The sequence below is a fragment of the Pelodiscus sinensis genome, chromosome 25 (genome assembly GCF_052426305.1).
Source record: "Pelodiscus sinensis isolate ZL-2025 chromosome 25, ASM5242630v1, whole genome shotgun sequence".
Lineage (NCBI taxonomy): Eukaryota > Metazoa > Chordata > Testudines > Trionychidae > Pelodiscus > Pelodiscus sinensis.
The window spans coordinates 6,363,527-6,391,303 of record NC_143076.1 but is presented as its reverse complement, the minus strand read 5'-3'; the positions used below and the strand labels follow the sequence as shown (position 1 = coordinate 6,391,303).

General features: G+C 46.5%; 1 protein-coding gene and 1 long non-coding RNA gene across 2 annotated transcripts in view; one reads left to right on the top strand and one right to left on the bottom strand.

Annotated features, from left to right (window-relative positions):
• OPCML (opioid binding protein/cell adhesion molecule like) overlaps positions 1 to 27,777 on the bottom strand; it is a 1,015,531-nt gene that overhangs the window by 647,316 nt on the left and 340,438 nt on the right. The gene's annotated exons all lie outside the window — the stretch shown is intronic.
• Positions 3,803 to 5,078, top strand: LOC142824496 (uncharacterized). The gene is made up of 2 exons (XR_012899355.1): positions 3,803 to 3,936; positions 4,834 to 5,078. It is a non-coding gene; the product is annotated as an uncharacterized LOC142824496 (long non-coding RNA).

Sequence of the window (27,777 nt, the reverse complement as noted above, 5' to 3'; positions counted from 1 at the left end):
TTGGACCCTATGCCTTGCTTTAGGACAGGACAAGAAGATTTTATGTGAATTTACACAATAAACCAACTCCCTGCTACACTTGTGGGAAAAACAGGATTTTCCAGTTTACTGGCAATTCCAAACAATGCAAAACCAGCATTTTTTTAAAAAAAATTCAGCAAATCAAATAATAATTTGGGGCTACATGAAATGTTTTGGGTCAGTTTGAAACATTTTAAAACATGTTCTTCATTAAAACAAACTGTAAGCAATTTTCAAAGTTATTTTGAACCAAGAAAGCTGAAATGCTGCATCAAAATGCAACGGAACATAGTCCTGCGCACTGTAATTTTTCAACTATGGCTGCAGGACAGGGGAAGGGTGGCGAAGGCAGATAGGACACACACACAGCTCCAGCACAATTTCTCCGGGAGATTTCAGCCAGGACCGTACCCCACACCTTCAGCAGAGAGCAACACCAAGATAGGTGTGATTCAAAGGTAATTTTCTAACTCAAAATCCTTCTTCCCCACCAAGAGAGCTTGGAAACAATCTCCAAACACCAACACACAAGAGGACACCATCTCAAAAGTAACCCCCCAGCCTTTACTGCTAATAAAAGTTTCCGGAAAACCCGCAGGCGACCCATCCCAGCGGGTTTCCCGGCCACTCCAGTGGATCACTGGCAGTTCCTCACGCTCTGAGCAAATGCTTATTGTGAGTAAAATGTGTCCCGTCTCATTTTGCAGGTCTATCACTGTTGCTTAACTATGCAGTGGTAGAGAAAGGGATAGGGAAGGTATTTCTCCCCTCAATACTTCCTTTTACTACACTGAGAAAATAATGATTTGATTCAAACATTGAATATTTGAGATATTCATTAGGAGCCCTGTTGCATGATCAGCATATGGAGGCACCATTTAAATGCTGAGAAATGGACAGTCTGGGAAAGAGAAACTCAGCTTAAACCAAAGAAATGAATGCCCATGTTAGAGGGTTGGCCAGCTCAGAGAAACAACGGTGTAGTTAGATTTTTGCCACATTGTTTGGCCATCTGTACATTGTAATGCCGTGCCCTGTCTTTGCTCTGGGGACGGGAGCCCAGAATTCAGGGCGGCTCTTGGCCAATCAACTTGAATGTAATACCTGAGGCTAGAACATCTGAAACAAACGGGCTTTCAGTGTCTAGGTGAATGGGAGCTGGATTGTTAGGCACTCGGGAAGATGACCTCCTAAGTCCATGTGTTGCTTCACTAGCCAAGCAGCCAGAGACAGGAGACAGATGGACGTTACCCGCTCTTTCTTATCAGTTGCTTTTCGTTGTTAGTGTCACCAAGGTCTTGGTTCAAAGATCAAACACTGCCTACCTCATGAAAGTACAAGCCTTGGCTTTGAACGTGAAGCCATCAATATATTGGATGCAGAGAGAACTCAGGTAACTGAGCTAGGGATTTAGCGCGTGTGTGTAATAAATACGGTACACGTGGCACTTTAAAAGGGCCAGTTTCCCAGCAGTGAAAACAATCGTGAGCAAAAACACTTGGGAAGAAAAAGTTGAAACAACGTGAGTAACTGGGAAAGCAGCTAAGAAAAGTTTACTCGAGGCTCTCCAAAATTCCATAAGCCAGCAAGTCTGAAAGAAGGCCTCTTCAGTTAAACTATGTTAGTTAAGAGATATGAAAGTAGTGATTGAATTAATTAGTATTTAATTAGTTAATTAATTAAAAGACAGGTGCTGGGTGGGAGTGGACTCTGATAGCAATGACTATAAATTAGCAGTTGTAAAATGAAGACATTGAAAAGAGAATCAAAAGCCATTAGTAAAAAAACCTATCACTAATAAGTCTAAAGACAATAAAAGCCAATTATTCAATATCAGAAACAAAGGACCATTGTGACAATATTGTAAAAGGGTAATGGGACAAACATGTTAGCCTGACATTGTTTCCAGGAAAATAGTGGAAAAGCTGATACGGGATGCATTCAGTAAAGATCATGTTTTTTTGGAAAAGGAGTCTTGTCAGACATATTTGATAAAATGTTTGAGATTATCAATCAAAATTACACATATAAATATTAATATAATATACTTAGACTTCTGTAAATTAAATGCCTTGGCACTACAAGAGAGTCTGATTAAAAACAATACATATTCAAAATCACACAGTGCATATTAAAGGGATTAAAAACTGGTTCAGTGAAATATTTCCAAATAACCTAAAGAAAATGTTTCTGGTAGGTTCCCACATGGATCTGGTCAATACTTCTCAGTACAAAAGATATAGAATGAAATGAATAATCCCTGTGGGTCCAAATTTCAGATGAGTCACTTTGGTGAATGGAACAGAGACAGTCCTAGAATGTGGATTGCATGGTAAACTGGGCTCACTAGAACAGCATGTGTGTGATTAAAACATACATCTAGGAACCAAGAATGTAGGTCCAACTTATAGCCTCATGAATGTTGATTTTCAATAAGTGTGGTAACCCTGGGGAAGTTGCAAAGAACAGAAGAAAGCTAATGTTGCGTCAATATTTAAAAACAGTAAGCAGATGACCCAGGTAATTATAGATCTGTCAGTCTGACATTGATCCTGGGCAAGATAATTGAGCGGCTGATATGGGACTCGATTAATAACGAATTAAAGGAGAGCAATGTAACGAATGTCAATCAACATGAGTTTATGGAAAATAGATCCTGTCTGACTAACTTGGCTTTTTATAGGTTTGTAAACATGGTGAACAGTGCCCATGTACTGTACTGAAGCTTCTGTAAAGTGCTTTACTTGGTTTCACATGACATTTCGAGGAAACTGACTCTGGAAATCATTAGGGGCCTTGGCAGATAAACAATTGCACATGGGCTCCAGTGTGATGCTCGGGCCAAAAAGCCTAATGTCCTTGGGAGGTGTAAATGGGGGAATCCTAAATAGGTGTAAAGAGGTTATTTTACATCTGTATTAGACAGTGCTGCTGGTATCCTATGTCAAGTCAGGGGGTTGATAGACTTGCCATGGCCCTGTGCAAGGTGAGGGGGCCAGCTTTGTGCCCCCGGAAGGTTGGCCTCGAACAGAAGGGGCGGGGCTTCAGGCAAAAGGGGCAGGGCTAAAGGGTTGCCAGCCCTCAGCATTGCCAGGCAGCCCTTTAGCGATTCCAGAAGGGACTCTGGTGTCTACTTAATGGGCCTGGGTCTCTGGCCACAGAGCCATATCTCCAGTCCCTGGGGCAGTGGATCCCTCTGCCTCTCCCATCAGCAGGCCTGTGTCCCGTTCTGGTGGCCACAATTCAAGAAGGAGGCTGATAAACTGCAGAGGGTTCAGAGAAGAGCCATGAGACCGATTAAAGAATTAGAAAAAACCTGCCTGTTAGTGATAGACTCAAGGAACTCAATCTACTTAGCTCAACAAAGAGAGAGTTCAGGGTTGACTGGATCACAGTACAGAAGTTCTTTTGGGGGAAGAAATATTTAATAATGGGCTCTTCCGGCTAGGAGAGAAATGTGGAACATGATCCAATGGCTAGAAACTGAATGTAGGCAAATTCAGACTGGAAATAAGGTGTACCTTTTTAACAGTGAGAGTAATTAACCGTCGGAACAATTTTCCCAGGGTTGTGGTGGATTGTGCATCACTGGAAAAATTGGATGTTTCTTTTAAAAAGATCTTCTCTAGGAATTCTTTGGGAAAAGTCCTAACACCTCTGGCATACAGGAAGTTAGGACTGGCTAGTCACAGTGGTTCCTTCTGGCCTTGGAATCGATGAACACACTTTCTGCCGATGTATCTGTGACAGGGTGTGACATCACAAAGTGCCCCAGACCACGCAGCTGTGAGCCTACGCCTCTCCAACCTCACTGTAATCCTAAGATTAAAGCAGATTCTTTGGGCTGGATTCAACCCAAACTTCCTCATTCCACATCAGTACCCAGAACCGAATTTTTGAAGGGCCATGCAAGAGGTGAGCGGGTGTTTGAGCATGCACGTGGGGTAACTCTCTGCATTCACACACTGGCTCTTCATCTACGTGTCCACATGCAAGTTTGCCTGGTCAAGCATGGGGTTTTGTGCATGCATGTCCGGTTTTGTAAGTTTCCTTAACAGTAACCTCATGTGAAAACCTGCCCTCAGTGCAAACAAATATCTGAACCTTCCCCAGACAAGATTAGGATCGGAAGAGACCTCAGGAGGTCATTGAGTCCAATCCCCTGCTAAAAGCAGAACCAACCCCAACTAAATTATCCCAGCCAGGATTTTGTCAAGCTGGGACTTAAAAATCTCTAGGGATGGAGATTCCACCCTCTCCCTAGGGAACCCAGCCCAGTGCTTCACTACTCTCCTAGGGAAATAGTTTTTCTTAATATCCAAACTAGACTTTCTCCATTGCCACTTGATCCCATTGCTCCTTGTTCTGCCATCTGTCACTACTAAGAACAGCCTCTCTCCATCCTCTGTGGAACCCCCCTTTAGGTAGTTAAAGGCTGCTATCAAATCTTTCCTCCCCCCTCCCCCCCCACACACACACACACTCTTCTCCTCTGAAGACTAAACAAGCCCAAATCTCTCAGCCTTTCCTCGTAGGTCATGTGCTCTAGCCCCCTCATCATGTTTATTGTCTTCCACTGGCCTTTCCAATTTGCCCACAACCTTTCTGTGGTGAGGGCCCCAGAACTGGATGTAATGCTCCATATGGCCTCACTAGTGCCACATCTGGAGCAAGCCAGCAAGCCCTGCAAGGGAGAGCATGCATTCCCCTCCTGGGGAAAAGGAACAAGATCTTATTGGCAAGCCAAAGGCTCCAGCCACTCAGCATTGGGCAGCACCTTGACTTTAACCTTGTGTGAATTTATTTTTGCAGCAATAACCGGCTGCCAAACAATTTGATCTGAGAGACAAGAGGCGAGAACCCTTTATCCCTCCAGATGCAATCGAGCGATTTACAGTGTCTGCAAGCAACCTTATTGCAAACAGGCTCTCGCTCAGCGTGATGCAGGGAGAAAGCCAAGATGAGTGGGCAGAGGACAACATCTCTGCAGTTCTTCAGAAACAGAGGGGCAGATGCTGCAATGATAGGAAAGCAATTACAAGCAATTATTGGCAGAGGCCGTCATGTGGAAACAGTCTCATTGTTTAAAATCTGACCCAGTGTGAATACCTCTCTTTAAAATGGTTATTGCCTTATACTTCCCATTTAAACAGCACTGTTTTCAATCTACTACTCCAAGGGAGGCTGGACGAGTCTGGGGATTGGTAGTAGGATGCATAGCTTTTCACTGGGCCACTAGACTGAATCCAGCTGAACTGCGTACCTAATGAAAGGGCTGTTCATTCTCCTGTAAACCAGATGCAATAATTTTGGTTGGTCTTTCCCCATGACTTAATAGATTCCCATTACAAAATGTACAATTATTGCAGATGGCAGCTTCAGGAAAAGACTAAGAAATGAATGCATCGTGGTTGCTTTCACCTCCATAGGTAATGTCACAAGATGAGGCACCTGCACAGGCAACTGCATGGAAGAAGCTTGCGTTTCTATTGTTCATGCTGTACTGACAGGCTGGAATGTGTTCTGCTGGAACGTCGCACCTCCCACAAACCCAGGAGATGCTGAGGACAGGGAGAGAGGGGGTGAGAACTTCCTGACCCAGCCCCTCCCTTCTGCCTTTTCCAGGGACACAGAGACCCCTTCTTCCTTGTGGCCTGCAGTAGCTGCCGGCCCTGCTGGAGATGCTCTTTGGGCCTGGTTTAAATCTTGGATCACATCTGAATAGTGGTAGGAGTTATGGTCTGATTGTGCTGAAATCTTCTAAGTTGTTCCCATGAGATTTCAGTCCTTGTGAGCTGAACTATCAAACAGTTGAGAAATTTCATTGCTGCTACACCCCACATGGGTAACAGGTGCTTTCTGGGTTTGGCTCTGTCTTGGTCCAAAATCATAGGGGGGATTTCATATAGAAGAATTCAATTCAGAAACATCTGCAAAATTCCGAAAGGTGGGTTCTGAGTTCCATTTTGCCCCATCTGTACCACAAGGCCACACTGTTTGGGTAGAGCTCAACAGAACAATGATGCCCAGGGTTCCCACCCCTGGCACCAGCACTGCCTTAACAACACCCTTCCTGAAGTCCTGTCAATGTCACTCCCAAGTTATGCCGCTGGAATGGAAGAAAAAAGGGAATTTGGCGCCATAAGAGGTTGCATTGAACTGAAATGGTCCCTGAACAAAAGCGGCCATGTTAATTTCAGCTCCATTAAAAAATAATAATGGATCAAAGTTTGCTAAATAGAAAAGGACAAAATCAGCAGAGAATTACTTTAATTATTACCTTCAAGCTTTCAAAAAAGATATTACAACTGAGCACGCACGCGACAGAGAAACTATAAAGGAAGTACTTGACAGTGGCCCTTTAATTAAACGGCACTGAATATCATTAGCAATGGACCTTTGGAATTTAAAGTCAATTACATTCTAAATACAAAAGTTACTTGCTTGCTGAGCAGCTTATGCATCATCTACCAGCACTATGTAAAGGGATGAAAAATCCTGCCCTTTGCTTGGAAAGAGTTTGCCTATCTATGAATTTTATGGAACTTTTATTATCAGGACACCTAAGCACACAGACCTCTGGGGAAGAGAGAAAAGATGATTTCCCACTGAGACGGCTCCAGAGGCTGTGAGTGACATACCTGATACATTTTTTATTTCATCAGGGAAATACGGAAAGTTCTCTGTGTATGTTCCTCCTTAGTATAGCAGGAGTGTAATACACTAAAATCAGGGAATGGCTAAATCTTGCAAAGTACTTGCAACAAAACCCAAAATCTCTGCCAAGCTCACTTGGGTTAGGGGATCCGTTGCACATCTAGCCCTGGCTCACTGAAAGATCTGCAAAGCTTCAGAGTCCAACATGAGTCAGTTTCTGGCTTTGTGTGGAAATGATGTAAAGTTTATGATTTTGTGCTTGTAAAACTAACTAGATGTTTGCTGTCAAACACCACTGTTTTGGTGATTGGATCACTCTAGGGGTGTGTCTAGACTACAGAGTTTTGTCGACAAAAGTGGACTTTTGTCGACAAAACTATACCTGCGTCTACACTACCGCTGAGTTCTGTAGACATAATGTCAACAGAACTCAGCAGTTTTGTCGACGCTGGTAAACCTCATTTTACGAGGCATAACACCTTCTGTCGACAGAGTTTCTGTCGACAGAAGGTGTTATTGAATGTAAACTGTCCTTTGCGTCTACACTACCATGTCGACAAAGCAGCTTGCTTTGTCGACAGAACTCAATGTAGTCTAGACGCTCTTTGTCGACAGAAGCCTGTAGTCTAGACGTACCCTAGGATAGCTTGGCACATTTTTGTTTATTTGTTTTCAAAGAGATCTTGGTTTCAACACAAATGCAGGTAAAACTCGGGCGTCTAGACTTGCTTTCACTTTCGAAAGAAGATATGCAAATCTGGCATACATTTGCATATCTTCTTCCGATCGTGAGGTTCTTTCAAAAAAGAAAGTAGTCTAGACATGGTTCTTTCAAGAAAAAAACCCTTTTTTGAAAGAACCATTCTTCCTAAAAAAATGAGGTTTACACGGTTTACACGGAACCTCTTTCGAAAAATCAATTGGAAGAAGATATGCAAATTCACGCCGAATTTGCATATCTTCTTTTGAAAGTGAAAGCAAGTCAAGACGTGCCCATAGTCTTATTTTACAGTTTGGGGGACTTTAACCCAATTTTCCAAGTTCAGCTTGGATGGGAGATGAATCTATACACACAGAAAACACCCTTGCTAAGCTACCATGGCCAGCATTTTTCAAAGTACTTTTTAAAACTTCTGGGAGCTCTAAGTCTGAGGTTATGTATGCACAGTAGGAAAGATGATGGCCCAAATGGTTGAGGCAAGGTGTAAGTGGAACCAGCCTCACTGAATGGAAGGAGAGATGAAACCACATTTTAGTGAAGGAGAAGGAAATCCCATACTTCCTAACTTTTGAAAGAGAGGACAAAGAGAGAATGCCATTATCTAATGTCAAGGATAGTGGTAAAAAGAAAGACCCTAGGTTGGGATAGCAAAGCCCAAATCTTGATGCTACAATTGTCTTACCAGATCTTCCAAAAGGAGCCCCATTGACTCTTCCCACAGTGCATTCTAAGGAACTTGCTGTCATTTACATTTTAGACAGGGGGATGACTGCAGCACAAGCACTCATGTGATAGAGTTTGTAACAGCTCCTGCTGGCGTTACTGGCCCCAATTCTGCTCAGATCGACTAGCGCAAGTCAGAAGAAGCTGGGGTGCTTTTCACATCTGCCCTGCATGCTAGTGGTCCTTGCTGCAGAGCTGATAAAGGCATCGCTGACTATAAAGCACCAGCGGCTCCTCTTCATGCACCAGTTTGCTGTTGCCAGGAGTGTGGGAACTGTGATAAATATGCTGGAAGTGCTGTAAAGGGTGGGGTAGGAGGGGATTCTGCAAAATTAAAGCTGTGCTGAATGCTTTACTGGAATAGTCAAAGATCAAAGGATCACCAGAAACTGAACCTCAGGTCATCTGTGACATGGGAGCATGCTGGGGACATGCCAGTCTTGGAGCAGGGTGCAGAACCACCCCTACGCTTACGTTAAGAGGTGAGAAAAGTATGGGGAGAAGACCTTGTAGTTCTTCAGGGTGTTCAGTCAGGATTTACTGCCGAGGTGTCCTCACAGGTCTCTGGCTCCATTGATGACAAGTGGGATATAACAAGTGGGGTTCCGCTGGGGTCTGTTTTGGGACTGACTCTGTTCAATATCTTCATCAACGATTTCGATATTGGCATAGAAAGTACGCTTCTTAAGTTTGCAGATGATACCAAGCTGGGTTGCAACTGCTCTGGAGGATAGGGTCATAATTCTAAATTATCTGGACAAATTGGAGAAATGGTCTGAGGTAAACAGGATGAAGTTGAATAAAGACAAATGCAAAGTGCTCCACTTAGGAAGGAACAATCAGTTTCACACATACAGAATGGGAAGCGACGGTCTGGGAAGGAGTACGGCAGAAAAGGATCTAGGGGTTATAGTGGACCACAAGCTGAATAGGAGTCAGCAGTGTGATGCTGTTGCAAAAAAACCAAACATGATTCTGGGATGCATTAACAGGTGTGTTGTGAGCAAGACACGAGAAGTCATTCTTCCGCTCTACTCTGCGCTGGTTAGGCCTCAGTTGGAGTATTGTGTCCAATTCTGGGCACCGCATTTCAAGAAAGGTGTGGAGAAATTGGAGAGGGTCCAGAGAAGAGCAACAAGAATGATTAAAGGTCTAGAGAACATGACCTATGAGGGAAGGCTGAAAGAATTAGGTTTGTTTAGTTTAGGAAAGAGAAGATTGAGGGGGAACATGATAGCCGTTTTCAGGTATCTAAAAGGGTGTCATAAGGAGGAGGGAGAAAACTTGTTCATCTTGGCCTCTGAGGATAGAAAAAGAAGCAAAGGGCTTAAACTACAGCGAGGGAGGTTTAGGTTGGACATTAGGAAAAAGTTCCTAACTGCCAGGGTACTCAAACACTGGAATAAATTGCCCAGGGAGGTTGTGGAATCCCCATCTCTGGAGATATTTACGAGTAGGTTAGATAAATGTCTATCAGGGATGGTCTAGACAGTATTTAGTCCTGCCATGAGGGCAGGGGACTGGACTCGATGACCTCTCAAGGTCCCTTCCATATCAGAGAGTATCACAAAGAAAAAACAGTTTCTTGCCATTTCAACCAGAAAGGGCATTGTCTCAATGACTTGATTACCTGCATACTACTTCAAAGGCATTATCACACCAGACTTGAAAAAGAAACCTCTGAACTGTCATCCATGCTTAAATTTGACACTTTACACCGGGGTCTTAACAAAGACGCTAATTACCTTTCCCATTACCAAGATAGCTTCCCCAATTATCACCTCTAATATCATTAGCTCACAGACATTTACTTTCCCCCTCCCATCCCCCCTCTGTTCTGAAATTTGATTTGTCCTTTTTATATGTGTTCACTTTTTTTGATTGTATCCTTTGGTATATATGGTCATGCCTATTTTCTTCCACAATTTGATCTGAGGAAGTGGGTCTGGCCCACAAAAGCTCATCATCTAATAAACCATCTTGTTAGTCTTTAAAGTGCTACATAGTCCTGTATTTTGTTCCTTCCAGTCCTAGTATTCTATGATTCTATGATAACAAGAAGGCTGCGTCCGTGTGTGCTCAGTGATGTGGGCTGTGTCAACTTGTGCACTTAGTCCCCACAGTAGACCCCAAGAGAGCCCCCAAAGACCACAAACCAGATAAGGATCAAAGGTGCTAGGCCAGGTTTATTGCTAAGCGAAGTACAGTAACCATTGTCAGTTGACTCTACTGAACCATTATGCACATGCACTTGCCACAATCAGTGGGAAATGTCACTGCCCCCCCCTCCCCCGATCATACAAAAACTGTCCCCCCAAGACACCACCTATATACAGGAACAACAAATCACACCCCACTGCTTATATATCAGGTTGCCACCCTCTGACGTTCTCAGGTTACCACCTTCTGACGCTACTTTGATACCGCCCATCACCCTCTACCTCATGGTTTGATTAGATCATTTCTATCCATCATGCTGTCATTCTAGACCCTTTCCTGAACCTGGGTCTGTATCTGTGAGGGGTGGGTACCAAGGTCTTTTTTAATGAGCTAGTGATATCATGTGCTTTCCACTTATGACCGGAACCAATTAGTGTTCTGCAGCTGGGCCTATTACCAATTAGTGTTTTGCACTCTCAGCCCTGTTTGTGCCAAGTTCTGTGAGCTGGGGCCTGCCTCTTGCTCACAGCTTAGTTTTGCTTTATGTTTGCCATGTTTTGTCCATTGATAGCTAGGCCTCAGCTCCTCAGGCCAGGCCTGTGCTGCCGTGGCTTTATATTTTAGGCCTTCAACTTACTACAGACCTCATGTTTTGAGTCCCAAGGCGCCTTTGCTGTTAAAGGTAAAGAGTAATGATGGGTAGATAACTTTCAGAGGCATAGCCGTGTTAGTCTGCTTCAGCAAAAGCAACAAGGGGGCCTGTGACACCTTAACCACTTACAAACTTATTTGGGCATAAGCTTTCATGGGCGGGAATCTTCCTCGTCAGATGCATGAAGCTGGCTCAGTACACAAAGTCATTTCCTCCGTTTGGGATTCTCCCCTTCTCAGCAACTTTTGGGGGTGGGACATATCCGCCCTGACTGCATTGGTCTTGATAGCACCGGTCCTCTGCCTAGCAATGTAACACTCCCATCTTTGCATCGGTGTATATGTATCCCTGCCAACCTGTAGTTTCCATTTCATGCATCTGACAAAGTGGGTTCGAGCCCATGAAAGTTTATGCCAAAATAAATTAGTTTACGAGTAGATAACATTTTGTACACACACACACACTTATGTCCCTGCCTAAAAACTATATAGGATGGTCCAAAATCAACTCCTTGAGATACATTTAGACTCATTTCTAAGGCAGAAACATCAAGGGCTGTGTCTAGACTGCATCCCTTTTCCATAAAAGGGATGCAAATTAGACACATCGCAATTGCAAATGAAGCGGGGATTTAAACCCCCCCGCTTCATTTGCATAAATATGGTTGCCGCTTTTTTCCGGCTCAGAGCTTTGCCGGAAAAAAGCACCAGTCTAGACGCGGATCTTTTGGAAAATAAAGCCTTTTCCGAAAGATCCCTTATTTCTTATTTTAAGAGGAATAAGGGATCTTTTGGAAAAGGCTTTATTATCCGAAAGATCCGCGTCTAGACTGGCGCTTTTTTCCGGCAAAGCTCTGAGCCGGAAAAAAGTGGCAGCCATGTTTATGCAAATGAAGTGGGGGGAATTTAAATCCCCGCTTTATTTGCAATTGCGATGTGTCTAATTTGCATCCCTTTTCCGTAAAAGGGATGCAGTCTAGACACAGCCCAAAAGGTGTTTGAGCACTGGGCTAGAAACAGTTCTAATCTTGGCTCTGGCCTTGGCTGAGTCACTTTACCTGCCTGCCTCAGTCTTCCCACCTGTAATGAAGGGATAATGTATCTAGATGTATGCAGATGATCTAATATGTGTGATGTGCTTCATGAACTTAAGGTGCTGTAGCACACATAGGTGTTATAGAATCACAGCATCATAGAACACTAGAACTGGAAGGAACCTTGAGAGGTTATCAAGTCTAGTCCCCTGTCCTCATGGCAGGACCAAGCACCATCTAGATCTTCCCTGACAGATGTTTATCTAATCTGCTTTTTAAATATCTCCAGTGATGGAGATTCCATAACCTCCCTAAGCAACAAATTCCAGCATTTAATCACCCTGACAGTTAGGAACTTTTTCCTAATATCCAACCTAACCTCCCTTGCTGCAATTTAAGCCCATTGCTTCTTGTCCTGTCATCAGAGGCCAAAGAGAACAATTTTTCTCCCTCCTCCTTATAACACCTCTTTAGATACTTGAAAACCGCTATTATGTCCCCTCTTAGGCTGTGTCTAGACTATATGCCTCCGTCGTCAGAGGCATGTAGATTAGACACATAGGCAAAGGCAAATGAAGCTGCGATTTAAATGATCGCAGCTTCATTTACATTTACATGGCTGCCGCGCTGAGCCGACAAACAGCTGATCAGCTGTTTGTCCGCTCAGCGCGCTAGTCTGGACGCTCCCCTGCCGACATCAAAGCCCTTTGTCGGCAGCCCCGTTATTCCTCGTGGAATGAGGTTTACCGGGGCTGCCGACAAAGGGCTTTGATGTCGACAGGGGGAACGTCCAGACTAGCGCGCGAGCCGACAAACAGCTGATCAGCTGTTTGTCGGCTCAGCGCGGCAGCCATGTAAATGTAAATGAAGCCGCGATCATTTAAATCGCGGCTTCATTTGCCTTTGCTGAACAAACAAATCTACATGCCTCTGCCGACAGAGGCATGTAGTTTAGACGTACCCTTAGTCTTCTCTTTTCCAGACTAAACAAGCCCAATTCTTTCAGTCTTCCCTAATAGGTCAAGTTTTCTAGACCTTAAATAATTTTTATTGCTCTTTTCTGGTCCTTATCCAATTTCTCCACATTTTTTTTGAAATGTGGTGCCCAGAACTGGACACAAAACTCTAAATAAGGCCTAATCGGTGCAGAGTAGAGCAGAAGAATGACTCTCATGTCCTGCTCACAACACTCCTGTTAATGCCTCCCAGAATCTTTTTTTTTTTTTTTTTGCAACTCAGACTTGGCTTGTGGCCCACTACTAGAGTACCAAGTTTACTGGCGTCCTTCCCATTACATTTGAGGAGACTTTTCCATAAGGAATGGGAGGGTTACAAAGCCCCAGGCAAATGCAAAGTAAGGCCCAGACAGTATCCGGTGTGAAGCAGGTGAGGGTTGAGGTTACGACCCATGGACAAGCCGTCTTTCTGCAGGACTGCGACACATTCCGCAAATCCCAGCCTGTAACCAAGGGGAAGTTGTGTGTTCTCTTGTGAAACTTAACTCAGACTCTTAACTGAAATGGAAATCTCTAATTAAAATAAAAATTCCCAAGGGCTTTCGGAGCACAGGCTGGGATGTTCCTCATGGTATTTAATGGTAACATTTTCATTTGATTTGGGTATTATCTAATTACAGGCCTGCTGAATGCCTTTGGCGGGGGGGAGGGGAGTTGCATCTAACAGAGCTCGTTTCCATCACAAGGTGCGTTTCGCCTCTGCACTGTGCTCTAGTAGCTGAAGTAGTCAGCTGGGAGCTGAGCCGGAGCCCTGACTTCCTATTCCAGCTCAGCATGCAACCCCCTGCTAAGCATGTTGCTGGACAGTGCAGCAGCCCCGGCCGCTGTTCCACAGAGGCTGAGATCCACGTAGCCTGGGTGCACAATGTTCCTTCTGTTTGTTCGCTGACGTGCCCAAGCAAGCCCTCCCGCTCCAGAGGCCGTCGGGAGCACTTGCTAAGCATGCCTCATTCCTTTAAGGAATTAGCTGCCGTGGAGGACAAGGCCCTGGCAGCTATCTGAAGGCTTTGGTCTTTGCAATCTGGATAATCTATTGGAAACTCAGAAGGGGGAGAGAAAAAGTCATGAATAAAATAACAGGAGCACAAATCTGTCCACAGCCCTTCCCGGCAACAGTTTTATCGCTGGTGTTCAGAGCAGACCCGGGAGTTCCCGTGGTAGCTGCTAATGTGTTATCAGAGGCCAGGGGATAGCTGGACTATTTGGGTAATTGTATCCACACGTCTGTGCTGCTTGCGGGCTGGGAGGAGATCGGCCAAAGCAAACCTGCCTAGGCTGTTAATCCTGGCTGTACTATTGTTTTTTTCAGGGTGGAGAGATACACAGCCCCGTAACACATGGTGGATCAAACCTGCTCTTCCTCGTTTTCCCCACACGCTCCCCCACTAGCCTGCACACTCTCAGCTGCTGCAGCTGTTCCCCTGAAAAGCTGCTGGCCTCAGCCATTTTGTACACAGAATGGAGAGAGCAGCTGATGTGTCACCCGCTGCATGAGGAAAGGTAGGTGAGTTTGTCTAATGCACGAGGGCTTTGGACATGCAGGGACAGATGCCGGGAGGTGGCTACACATATTCCAGGGCAGAGCTGGGCTCTTCATCTAGGAATCTCCGGGCTTGATGAATGCAAGCGGCTGTGAAGATTTGCAACTCTCCGGGGGTTACTTCTATGTGATGCAGTAACGAGGTAACAAATTGTCCTCGCTCCCAGAGTAAGTCCATGGCAGAGCTATGCCCAGACCTAGTTCCCTGCTCTCCTGCACGGACCACTCCTCTAGCCCAGTCAGGAATGGAAGCTAGGACCCAGGATGAAAGTAACGTAACATTTCTGACAGGTGCTGTCCTATTGCAAGCCGGGTCCCTCTTTAAATAGCTCCCTGCCGGCTTTGGCCGCAGCTCAGCCATCTATTGCCAGAGCAGTGTGCATGGTGCGCCCGCTTCCTTTCACCTCGGCTGGGACCCCTGCCTCCCCACGCTCTCCTCGGACTCCTACATCACAATGCCTCGCAGAGGGCTGGAAAGAGAATTCCCTGCCTCCTCCTGACAGGGTGTCAGCCTCCCAGCGGGGTCCCGCTCCCATTTCTCCCCTGCTTCTTCTCCGTTCTGGGAGTGCTCCGCCGCACCGCTTGGGGTTCACAGGGAGCAGCTCGTCTGGCCCCCTTATGATGCTGGCATTTGGAAAGGAACCCCGGCTGCGTTCCCACCAACAGGGAGCTCTGTGTATGGAGGAGAGGTGGTTAGAGATGCAGAATTCCCCTCACTGCCCCACGCTGGCTGCCTCCCATCACATTTCTAGCACATGCCCCACCCACAGCTCTACTCTGCTTTTTAATGTACATGCCAAGCCCTCTGTTTGCACACTCCTCATCACCCTTCCTGCAAGGATCTCGCGGGGTTTGTACAAAACTCCTCCCTCCCCTCCTGCCCAAGGCAGCTCAGGTGGTCAAGCCCCATTTTACAGAGGCACAGACTGAGGTGCAGAGAAATGGCTACAAAGCAACCTTAGCTGGGATTGGGGGGGCAGGCCCACATTGCATGGGGGGCTGGGTGACGGCAGCATGTGTTGATGTGCCTGAGCTAGATTTAAGCTGGTACTGCAGCAATGAAACCCCAGCACCATTGGCTTCAGGGCAGGTAAGTTACTGGAGGAAAGACCCAGCGGACACCTGTGCAGTCCATGCCACCCTGCCTTATTGCCAATGGTACCTGAGTTAGCTAGTCACATCCACACAAGGTGCAGTCACTCTGACTCCCAGCTGTTTGACCTAACAGCTGGGCTGAAGATGCCTTCTATAAACCAGTGTCCTTGTGGGGTTGCCTCTGGCCAACACCTAGACTAGGAAATTACAGGAGGCTGGAGTGAGTTAAGGAATTGTGCTGGGGCACTGAGACAGCATCTTTGTCAGCGCAGAAGAATTACTGGGGAGCATGGGAGCCGCCACAGCGCCAGACACGTCTGTTCTGTTGTTTTAAAAAGATGAACCTGCCGCTGCCACGATGGCAAGAAGAAAGGAGAAAATGCACGTCAGGCTGAGAAATCTACAGCAGCTTAGGCTGCTGGCAGAGGAAACATGGGCAGGAGCTGTTCAAGAGTTGTACAGCAAACTGATGCTTTTGCTCTGCTCCTTGATACAAGCGAATCTAACAAATTCTCCGCGCAGTGCTTTTCTCGCCATCTTTTGTAGAAGTTCAACACATTTCAGGCTGGGAGGGATTCGGAGCAATTCCCAGCACACACGCTGCTGTCAAGACTCCAAATAGCATGCTTAAAATGGACACCTTTGCTTCGCTGGGTGGAATCTACAGGCCAAAGAAGCACACAAGTAATCTTTCTTCTTCCTCCACAGCAGCAAGGGGAAGGAAAGGGAAGGCAAAATGCAGAGCTAATAGGAAGGAAACGGAATTGCTGAAATGCCAGAAGGCAGGACCTCACTAAGGGGAGGAGAATCGGGGCAAAAGGAGAAACTGACGAATGACTTCAACAAGTCACTGCACTGTCTGGCCAAGCCTCGTGGAGTTGGAATATTTTCTGATGCCAGTATCCTATTTGGACAAAGGGGGTCAGTGCATCCCCCCCTCTGATTTCTTTCAGTGGGGAGCAGGATAAAACCAACAATGTCATTTTGCAGGCAAAGTGAAGGCTGAGCATGTGTGTTAGACCAAGGATTAGAGATGGCAGGATATTTTTCTTCCCACCCTGTGAAAATTTTCAAGATTTCAAAAATGTTCCCCCTCTGTCTGGGGACGAGACCCAGACCCTTTACATATTTTAGGGCAAAAGAGACACAGAGACCCACTTCAAAATAGCTTACAGCCAGGTTGTTTGGGCAATCCCATGGGATTTGAGAAACTGAGGCCCAAACCCCTCTTCTGCCTGATTTACAGCAGAGCTTTGAAGCTGGGTGTTCCACTTTCCAATCCAGGCTGTTGGCTCTTTTGGGACAGGGCTCTCACAGTCTGTCTTGCTGGAGATGTTCTACTTTGCATAAATAATTAAATATTCATTGGGCCTGAGCAGGAAATTGTAACGCCCAGAGGTTAGGACACTTACTTGAGATGGGGCGATGTGCTTTGTCTGATTTGGACTGGAACCCTGAACCCAAGTGTTCCGTACCTCTCACACTCTGGTTTTGATGAGAAATTCTATTCCAGCCTTGGGAAACCTGATAAAAGTTTTGCTGACACCAACCCTTTCCCATGAAAAATTCCCATTTTGACAAACAGGTGTTTTCTGATGAAAACAAAATGTTCTGTCAAAAAATTCCCCAATGGCTCCACAGAGGACTCCAGGAATTCACTTTACATGTACAATTTGAGTTGACTGTGAAAAAAAAATGACTTGCAAAGCTGTAGTTTATCAAGGTGTAGCACATCTATACTAAGTTAACACTGGTGTAACACATTCAACACTGGACAAGTCCCGTTGAACTACACCAATGTAAAACTGAAGGCATGGAGGAAGAGATTCATGACGTCCTATGGCCCCAACTAAAAAGTGAGTTAACAGTATGCCCTTGTAGCCAAGTCAGCAGTGTGCCCTTGTAGCCAAGAAGGCTAATGGCATATTAGGTTGCATTAGGAGGAGCATTGCCAGCAGATCCAGAGAAGTGATTATTCCCCTTTATTTGGGTCTGGTGAGGCTACATCTGGAGTATTGAGTCCAGTTCTGGGCCCCCCATTACAGAAAGGATGTGGATGCATTGAAGAGGGTCTAGTGGAGGGCAATCAAAATGATTAGGGGGTTGGAGCACATGACCTACGAGGAGAGGCTGAGGGATTTAGGCTTATTTTGTCTGCAGAAGAGACGAGTGAGGGGGGATTTGAGAGCATCATTTCACTACATGAAAGGAGGTTCCACAGAGGAAGGAGAGAGGCTGTTCTCAGTGGTGACCGATGGCAGAACAAGGAGCAATGGGCTCAAGTTACAGTGAGGGAGGTCCAGGTTGGATATTAGGAAAAGCTATTTCCCTAGGAGGGTGGGGAAGCGCTGGGATGGGTTCCCTAGGGAGGGGGTGGAATCTCCATCTCTAGAAGCTTTTAAGTCCCGGCTTGACAAAGCCCTGGCTGGGATGATTGAGTTGGGACTGGTCCTGCATTGGACCGTGGGTTGGACTTGGTGACCTCCTGAGGTCTCTTCCAGCCGTAGGATCCTATGTTTCTAAGTGTTAGGAAAAAGACAGATGCGCTGACCCAGAAAGAGGTTAATTATTTGTCCAAGGTCACTGACCGACCAGGCAATAGAATCCAAGATTCTGCCCTGCAGTCTGCTAAGCTAACACGCCACAGTAAACACTCTCCAGAATTTTAATACAGACAGAGGTAATGGAGACTTGATAGCTGCAAGCCCTGTAGCATTATACTGAGTTCTTAAGTTCTGTAATTAATCGAGTATCTTTTGCAGACGTCTGTAAGGGGCGCTTCCCAACACACCAGGGTTATACATCTCTTAGAAGAGCTTTTGTTTTTAACACGAGATGGGTCTGTTAAGCTGTTAGTGTCTCTTCTACAGTAAAGATAACTGAGCTGTTCAGATGACAGTATATTAAAGTTCACAATTAATTTAGATAACACCAGATGAGCGTTTTTTTAAAGAAAAAGCTAGAGAGTAATACTTAGAAATCTACAGGCATTAGGGAGAGTCGTATTCTCTCTTACATGATGTAAAATCAAGTCTTTTTTATATGATTCAATTATAGATTGATGGGAAGACTCAAAAACATGGATTAATGATCTTTTCTTAAGAGAAAGCTACCCAGCATAAAAAGAGAGCTACAACAGGAAGAATTACTGCTCCCTAAACCCCGATTAAGGTTTAGCATGTTACATTCAAAACAGTGTAATGAGGATAAAGGAAACAGCATGATATGGTAAATTATCCTTCTTGAAACATGGCATAGAGAGGGGAAGAGAAACCTCCAGGTGCACACGGCCAATTTAAAGCAGACAGGCCAGATAGGATCCCAGTTTTGTGTGTGGATGGGGGAGACTGTGATGGAGTCCAGGAACACTCTGAACACTCTGAATCAGTTTTACAAACCCAAGGCCAGATCTTCAGCTGCTGTCGGTATCACTGTATTGGTGTCAATATGCATATGCAGATTTACACCAGCTGAGCCTTTGTGCGCCCCTCCCTCCTTGCTTTTCCAGGAGGAGATGTGGATTGGCTCAGAAAAGGTTCCAACTACATTCACAGGAAGAGCCTCCTCAGAGCGTATTTGTTCTTAGTGAACCTTACAAATCACAGAGGAGGGAAAACTTGACAGCTTATGACAAGGTGGCTGCCCCGCACTGGAATGAAAAGGGTTAAAACAGGCCTGGGAAACAGCTAGCAGTAAACTGGGAGGGGCTTGTGGCAGCCAATCAGAGCCCAGCAGGACTGTATAAACAGATGGCCAGCCAGGAGGCGCACACTCTCACTCCAGCTCTGGAGGGAGAGGACCTAGCTGCCTGCTAGCACAGGGTACCTTGAGCAGAGCAGTGTTGGGGGAAGGCGGGGTGAGCCAGGGGAGCTCAGGCCTGAATAAACCCCAGGCTGAGGCCCAGAGACAGGCACAGGGGAGTACTAGGGCTGCAGAGGAGCAGCCAGGGCAGGAGAAGGAAGGAGGGCCACCCCCTTGCCAGTGATGAGTGGCCATTTCAGATGCAATTTGAAGCAAGGGCTAGATGACAACTGGCAGCGGGTCACTGAGGCAGGGTGAGCACAGGGAGCAGGGGTATCCTGGGCGAGGAGGACTCCAGGGTGTGGTGCACTGCCATGGGGCAGTACCCAGAGGAAAGGGTGTAGCAGTCAGGGGGGACATGGGTCCTGATGACTGGGGGAGAATGGACAAAAAGGGTAATAGCAGGCAAGACACCGCCAGGAGGGGGAGCTCTGAGGCTGGACTGAGCTAATCCCCGGAGTGACCAGCAGGCGGCGCCATGGTGCCCCCGATTTTAGCACAGCGAAGACGCAGCTTCGGCGTGTCAGTCGGTCACCGGGCCCTGACACTTCAGCAATGGGCTTGTCCAGAAGAACAGGTGACTTTTCACAAGCCGCCAAAAAGCTGAAAATGAGTCCCCTAAGCGACAGGTGACACGGAAGTGAACAGAGACATTCAGAGATAGCAGGCTCGTTTTGCGAAGGATTTCACAAGCACTCACATTCTCAGGGCTTGGTTTTGAATTCAGGCACAGCTGGGGGTACAGGCCACCGGGCAGAATTCACTGCTCCTCGATCAGCCCCGGCCGGCAAGGTGGGTCAGACACCCCCCTAGGATTCACAATGCTTTCCCTGCTGCCTCTTCCTTCAGAGAGATACTAATTATCTGCTGGCCTATCTTATCCCACCAACTTCTAGCCCAGGCACCCCAACACAGGCTCAGCTATTCCAAAGAGGAAGGGAGCTGAAACAAGGGTCCAACCATTTCTCTACACACCTGACAGGGAAGAGAGTATAGAGTTAGCCCCCGCTTCTGTGCCCAGACGCATGGTCCAAGTACCCATGCAGAGGGTGGACTCGGCGGGAGATGACGTGTCCTACAAATAGATTCTTTTATAAACAGAAACCAGTTTGTGATTTAACAAATATTTCCAGAGAAGGTGTCTGACTTCCTCAAAACTTGTCACATTTTGATGAGAAAACCAAACCGCAAGAGCTGACCCTGCCTAGTAAAGGAAAATTCTATTTTTTTTCTTCTGTGCTTTTTATTAAAACAAAAGTCAATATTTTCACAAAACAAAACCTACATCCAGCAGCTAGTAGAGCACTGTGCTGCCATGTGGGAGATTGCCCAGCTACATAATTCCTCTGTAAACTTGAGCAAGTCACTTACGGCTTATCTATCCCAAAGTTGTCATTCTACGGGCATGAAACCCACGGCGCCTCCTGCTGCGTGTACTGTTACACTGTGGTAAGTGTGCTTAGCCAGGCCAGCTTGTTCTGTGATGAGGAATAAACTATTGTGATGGACTTGCTAACTAGGAAGCTACCATAGCCATCAATCCTCTTCTCACCGGGTGGAAATGCAGGCACATCCCCTTCCCCTAGCTATTTAGAGGGAAGGGGGCAGAAACTTCAAGGTATCCATGCTCTGGGGGAGCAGCAGAGAAGCTGAATGCGGGGGAAATGGAAGGAGAACTGCTCAGAGCTCAGATCAACTGTGAACAGGCCCTTGGTGAACATGGCCACTGGGTTCAGAGCCGTGCAGAACCAGCAGGGAGCCCATGAAGAGGGCTGGAAACACGCGAGTTCCTGTTTGCCTCTCACAAGGACCCAGCTGGAGACGACACCCCAGACGCTGACTCTGAAGCCGTCTGATCCCTCAGAGGCCCAGACAGGAACTGCTATTGTTTACTTTAAATGGCAACCCTACATATCAGTACCCAAGCTATCTGCAGCTTTCCCCTAACCCCCCCCCCCCCCCCAGCAAAATCATAGAATCATAGAACTGGAAGGGACCTCGAGATCATCAAGTCCAGTTTCCTGCCCTCATGGCTGGACCAAGCACCATTTAGCTCATCTCTGACAGGTGTGTCTGCCTAACCTGCTCTTAAATATCTCCAGTGATGGAGATCCCACAACCCCCCCCCCCACCCCGCCCCGCTCCCCGCCGCTCCCCCAGGTAATTTATTCCAGTGTTTGACTACCCTGACAGTTAGGAAGTTTTTCCTAATGTCCAACCTCAACCTCCCTTGCTGCAATTTAAGCCCATTGCTTCTTTTCCTATCCTCAGAGGCCAAGGAGAACAATTTTTCTCCCTCCTCCTTATAACACCCCTTTAGATACTCAAAAACCACTATCATGTCTCCTCTCAATCTTTTCTTTTCCAAACTAAACAAGCTCAGTTCTTTCAGTCTTCCTTCATAGCTCATGCTTTCTAAACCTTTATTCATTTTTGTTGGTGTTTTCTGGACCTTCTCCAATTTCTCCACATCTTTCTTGAAATGTGGTACCCAGAACTGGACACAATACTCCAACTGAGGCCTAATCAGTGCAGAGTAGCGCGGAAGAATGATTTCTCATGTCCTGCTCACAACATTCCTGTTTGCTTTTTTTGCAACAGCGTCACACTGTTGACTCATGTTTAGTTTGTGGTCCAGTATGACCCCTAATTTCTCTAATTTGTCCAGATCATTTTGAATGTTGACCCTATCCTCCAAAGCACTTGCAACCCCTCCCAGCTTCGTATCATCTGCAAACTTAATAAGTGTACTCTCTATGCCAATATCTAAAATATCACTTCCCTTTGCCGAACCTTTGAATCATTATTGGGACCCAGCATGGCTAGAGCCCACGGAGCCTGAAGAGGCTTCAGCCCTTGCCTTGGAGACGTGGTATACTCGGTGATTTACTAGTACCTTAGAGGTCTGGTGTACCACATGCTGAGCCGCTGGAAGGATTACTCTAATCAGTCCAAAGTGTCTTTATACTGACATAACTGCACCCACAGTGGTGGCGCTGAGAGCATTTTATGGGCAAAATAGTCACTTTAAAGGAGTTATCGTGTACAGAACATAAGAACGGCCAGACTGGGTCAGACCAATGGTCCATCTAGCCCAGTATCCTGTCTGCCGACAGTGGCCAATGCCGGATGCTCCAGAGGGAGGGAACAGAACAGGTAAGAATGAAGTGATCCCTCCCCTATCCCCCATTCCCAGCCCCTGAGAGAGGCTCCGGACACCATTCCTACCCAGCCTGGCTAATAAGGATTGATGAACCTGTCCTCCATGAATTTGTCTAGTTCTTTTTTAGAACTCTCTGTGGCAGATCAAAGGCAGGGGGCTGCAGGCGTTTGGTGGAGGGCAGGTAGACAGGCAGTTGGGTGCGCAGGTTCCTGCTTCCTGAACAGGCTGTCGGAGACAGCTGCCGGAAATTAAGTCAGGTGGGCACCTGGGACTCATTAAGATTTGGCCTGGAGCAACAAACCAGTGGGACATCTGCAGCCAGTTATGGCCTGCTGGTCCCTTATGAAAAGTTTCCCTTCAGGAAAGAGGGGGAAGGGGAGGCCTGCTGGTCCCTTATGAAAAGTTTCCCCTCAGGCAAGAGGGGGAAGGGGAAGGGGATAGGGATAGGGATAGGGATAGGGATAGGGATAGGGATAGGGATGGACTGGTGTGAAGGAGGAAGCACAGAGTGAGGCAAGCAGAAGAGGTTTTTCCCAAGACTCCAGGGAGAAGGTATTGCAGGAGTGGTTGTGGAAGTGGTCCAGGGAGAGGCTGTTATGTGGGGGGATAAGGGCAAGAACCCCACAGGTAGCTGCTATCTAGGGCCCTAGGCTGGAACCTGGAGTAAGTGGGCAGGACCAGGTTCCCCCAACCCTCCCCATGCCCTGTGGGCTGCCATGGGGGAAACACGAGGAGTAACAGTTAATCTGAACTAAGGACTTAGTTCAGATTAACTTTAAACTGCTGTGTGTAGCCGTTGGCAGTTCGTTCGAACTAAGGGGGATTTAAAAATGGCGGCCAGACAGGAACATGCAAATGAAGCCCAGGATATTTAAATCCCGGGCTTCGTTTGCAACTCTGGTTGCCTGATTTGCCTACCTAGCTCGAATTAATGAGCTAGTGTAGACATACCCCAAGAGAGGGTCACTGCAAGCCTCTGAAGTGTCTTAAAATTTGCCAGGAAGTGCTGAACCCAGGGGGTGCTACCAGAGCTCCACCACACCTGTTAATGTACTGGTCTTCATAATCTCCTCTGGCAAGGAGTTCCACAGGGTGACAGTGTGTTGGGCAAAGAAATACTTCCTTTAATTTGTTTTGTTTGAAGTTATATGTAGACCAGGCCTCAGTCTTTCTGTGCTTCAGTTCCCCCACGAGGATAACAGAACAGGTCTATTTCACTGAGATGCTACCAGGATTAATAAAACCAAGATTATAAGATTCTCCTCTACTACGGTAGTGATGGGTAACCTAGGCTAGTGAGTGGCCTGCATGAGGTTCCCTCCTTCATCTCAGTGGGCTGCGAGCTTCTCATAACAAGACCATCTTCCAAAATAGGGTAGTTTTGCTAACTGTGCTTGCATACCTAGAATTTGATGACTGAACCGCAGCAGCGCTTTGATTGGCTGCAGAAGGAGCGCCCGGCTCTCCCAAAGTTGTGTGCAATCAGCACACACCTCACTTTACGTATTCCTGCTTTGCCTGCTTGTAACTAGTAATATCAGTAGGGGGGAAAAAACCTACGTGGATGTTAAACAGCAGAATCTGGCAACCCTTCTCACGGGCAACAGGAAATAAACCATCTCGTGAGCCACACACAGAACCCCGATGAGCCACAGGCTACCCACCACTGTACTATGGCCACGATAGCTAGGTAAGTGCCATAAACAGACAGATCATCTACCCCTAAGATGAATATTTTTGTCGCGTACAGTCCAACCAGTGCTGCTCAATATGCAATAACAGTGGCCAAGCACATTGTGTGAGAGGGTATTGTTTACCTCTTTGTTCAGGAAGAAAGAACTATCTAGGTCATTTATTACAGGGGAGAGGAGGGTATGAGAATGCAGACACATAGCTCAGATGCCTCGCAGGGAAGCTTGCTATGAAAATGAAGGGAATAAATAAGAGAAGAATAGCTTCTGAGGAGGTGAGATTTTTATGCAGTGCACCTCTTGAAGGATTTCAGTGAGGGGAGGATATGGGGGAGAGAGGGATGGAATAAAAGTCAATGTTCCAAGAGCTCCAGTATGTAGACACCGGAATCTAATTCACACATCTTAGTTGACTGTCCTTTCAGTTCAGAAGTGTGGAAAATGACATCTAGAGACGAGAGAACTCGGAGGGGGGGTTATTTTTAAAACCTGCCACAGAGGGTGCATGGACTCTGTCCTCGGCTTAGAAATGGGAACTAGCAAGGAAAATAAGGAGCATATGGCAGATTTTCGCACTCAACATTTCATGTCTGGTCTGCTATACTTAGTAATGAAAGTGAAAGCGGATTCCATTGGGGGGAAAAAAACTTCATTCTATTTTCTTCACACAAAAAAAAGAGAGAGAAAGATATTTTTTTCTCTGAAGAAGAAGCCTTTACTACTACAGAACAAAGGAGAAAATGAATAAAGGAGGTGTTATTTACTCCTTCTCATAACACATGGACGAGGGTGGGGGTCACCAAATGGAATCAATAGACAGCAGGTTTACAAAACAAACAAAAGGGAGCATTTCTACATAGAACATACAGTCAACCTGTGGAACTCCTTGCCAAAGGAACAGAATGGGTTAAAAAAGAACAGGATTAACTCACAATAGATAGGTCCATCAATGGCTATTAGCCAGGTTGGGCAGGGATGGTGTCCGTAGCCTCTGTCTGTCAGAGCTGGGAATAGATGACAGAGGATGGACCGCTTGATGATTCCCTGTTCTGTTCATTCCCTCTGGGGTACCTGGTATTAGCTACTATTTGAAGTCAGGACACTGGGCTCAATGGACCTTTAGTCTGACCCACTATGACCATTCTGATGTTCTTATCAATTAAAAGCCAATGCGGTATTTAAGCTCATAATTAAGGTAACATAGAAACAGAAGGATTGGTTCAATTCGCATATTGAACAGGTTTCGTGTCTCTTAGCTATGTAATACAACATGGAACAGGGGCCTTACTTGGTGCTGATAAGTATAGGGTTAATTCTAGTGTCATTCGAAGGTGCTGAGGGGGAGCCAGATCTCACACTGTTGGGCTGTGACTAGACTGCAGGGTTTTTTTGAAAAAAGTAGCCTTTTTTCGAAAAAACGTCACCTGCGTCTAGACTACAGCCGCGTTTTCAAAATTAAACCGAAAGAACGCGGCTTTTCTTTCGACGGCGGTACTCCTCATTTCACGAGGAAGAACGCCTTTTTTCAAAAGTGCTCTTTTGAAAAAAGGTGTTCTTGAATGCAAACAGGGCTTTTTCGAAAGAGAGCATCCAGACTGCCTGCGTGCTGAATGTAGTCTAGATGCTCTTTTTCGAAAGAAGCTTTTTCGAAAGTATCTTTCGAAAAAGCCTCTTTCGAAAGAGGCTTGCAGTCTACACGTAGCGCCTGGGTGGGTGTGGGGGCCAACTTCCTATTTCTTTTCTGTCTGGCTTTATTATACTTTTCCTTTCTTGTTACAGCCTTCATCCCCTAAGGAAAAGACCTTCCTGACTGCCACTGGGTTTTTCATTCTGGGTCACCCTAAGGTTAGTTCCAACTACGGATGTGAATGGCTCCTCGGAGGGCTGTCCCGGCATGGGTTGGGAGCTGGCAGCAGCCACAGCCCCAATGCTGGGGGCAGGAGCCTGTGGATTCTGCAGCCTCATCCCCGAGGACACTTTTGTCGACAAAACCCTGTAGCCTAGACACACCCTGTGAGAGCCGTGTGCTCTCTCTGCAGCCAGTCAGCATGCTGCTACAGTTCAATGGGCACCCCCTGCAAGTTCGAGGTACACCAGAGCCCTTAGCAAAACTACCCTAGCCCGGGAGACTCTGTTGCTTATGACCATCTGGTGGCCCACTGAGCTGGAGGAGGGCCACCCATGCAGCCCACTCACTAGCCTAGCTTGCCCCTCCTGACTCCAGATGTTCAGTCCCATGACCTGCTCACTAGACTGCCCAACCTCAGTGCAACACAGTAGCTAAGCTGTGTGATGTAGTACATTGTACTGATGTTAGCTAGCATTGAATGACAGTGGGGATAACTTATTGCACCCCAGGCAATGGCAGCTTCTCTAGGTGAAAGATGAGGTTCCCCTGGTATTGGGGACCCCGCAGTTGAAGGCCATATTATGCACTCATCCCAGGAACGGGTGGCCTATTCCAGATCACTGGCCCAGAAATGTGAAGATAGAAAGAATAGAGGGGCATCAGCTCTGGCTCTTTCCCATTGCCTAAATATCTGTATTTCTTCCCTGCCCCTAATTCTATTCGTTGATTTGTGTGGCGCTTCCCATCAAAGCAAGTTGCTAGAAAACTCCATCCACAGAAGGGCAAGAGAGATTTTTCGAAGGCAAAAGTCTCTGTGAAATGCTAACAGCCAGTGGGAGACAGGAACTGTTATTGATTGGCGTCCTTGTTTGAAAATTAAGGGTCTTTGGTTAAATCAAAGTTTCTCTCTCTCTCTAATAAGATGACAGCCTAGACCACTCGACTGACTGCTGAGACACCGACTCCTCGCTAGCTTTAGATTACTCAAGTGCTCAGAATTTAATCTCCAATGGCTGTTATTGGATTCTGCTAGAACTGGCTGTCTGATGGGCACAAGTAATAGAAACTAGCCCCAGTAGGCCAGTGCCGTCTCTAAGCTCTTGGAGTTTCAAAAGCAGCCGCCATGCGCAATGATGCCGGCTCTTTCAATCTGGCAGGATGCTAAGTCAATAAATAAATGCATCACAGAGTCTACCCGCCTCTCTGCCCGAACGAGGGCCGCTCAGAGAGAGCCGGTTTGGGAATGAGCATCAAGGGCAGCCCGTGTGAAGTGAATGGATGTGATAGAACATGATCATGCCTGGGCAGGAAGGGGCTCCCACGTGTACATGAGGAGGAGGAGTCAGCTGTAAGTCTGGGCTATGCAGGGGAGTGTGCACATCTATTCTATACTTTAGAAAGTTGCTCTGTCTGTGTATCCATCCATCCGTCCGTTTGTCCAAGAAGTCCTCCTAAACTGTAAGAACTTAGACCACTAAAAATGGTAGGCAGCTTCCTCTTATTGTAACTTAAAGCAAGGTCAGGGGTTGGTTGTGCTAGGACAATGGGATGTGCCTGGAATGTGATTGTTATAAAATGGAAAGGGGGAGGTCTGGTAGGAGGGCTAGTTAGACTGTAGAATGACCACAGGAGGGCAGCAAGAGGCTAGGGATAGG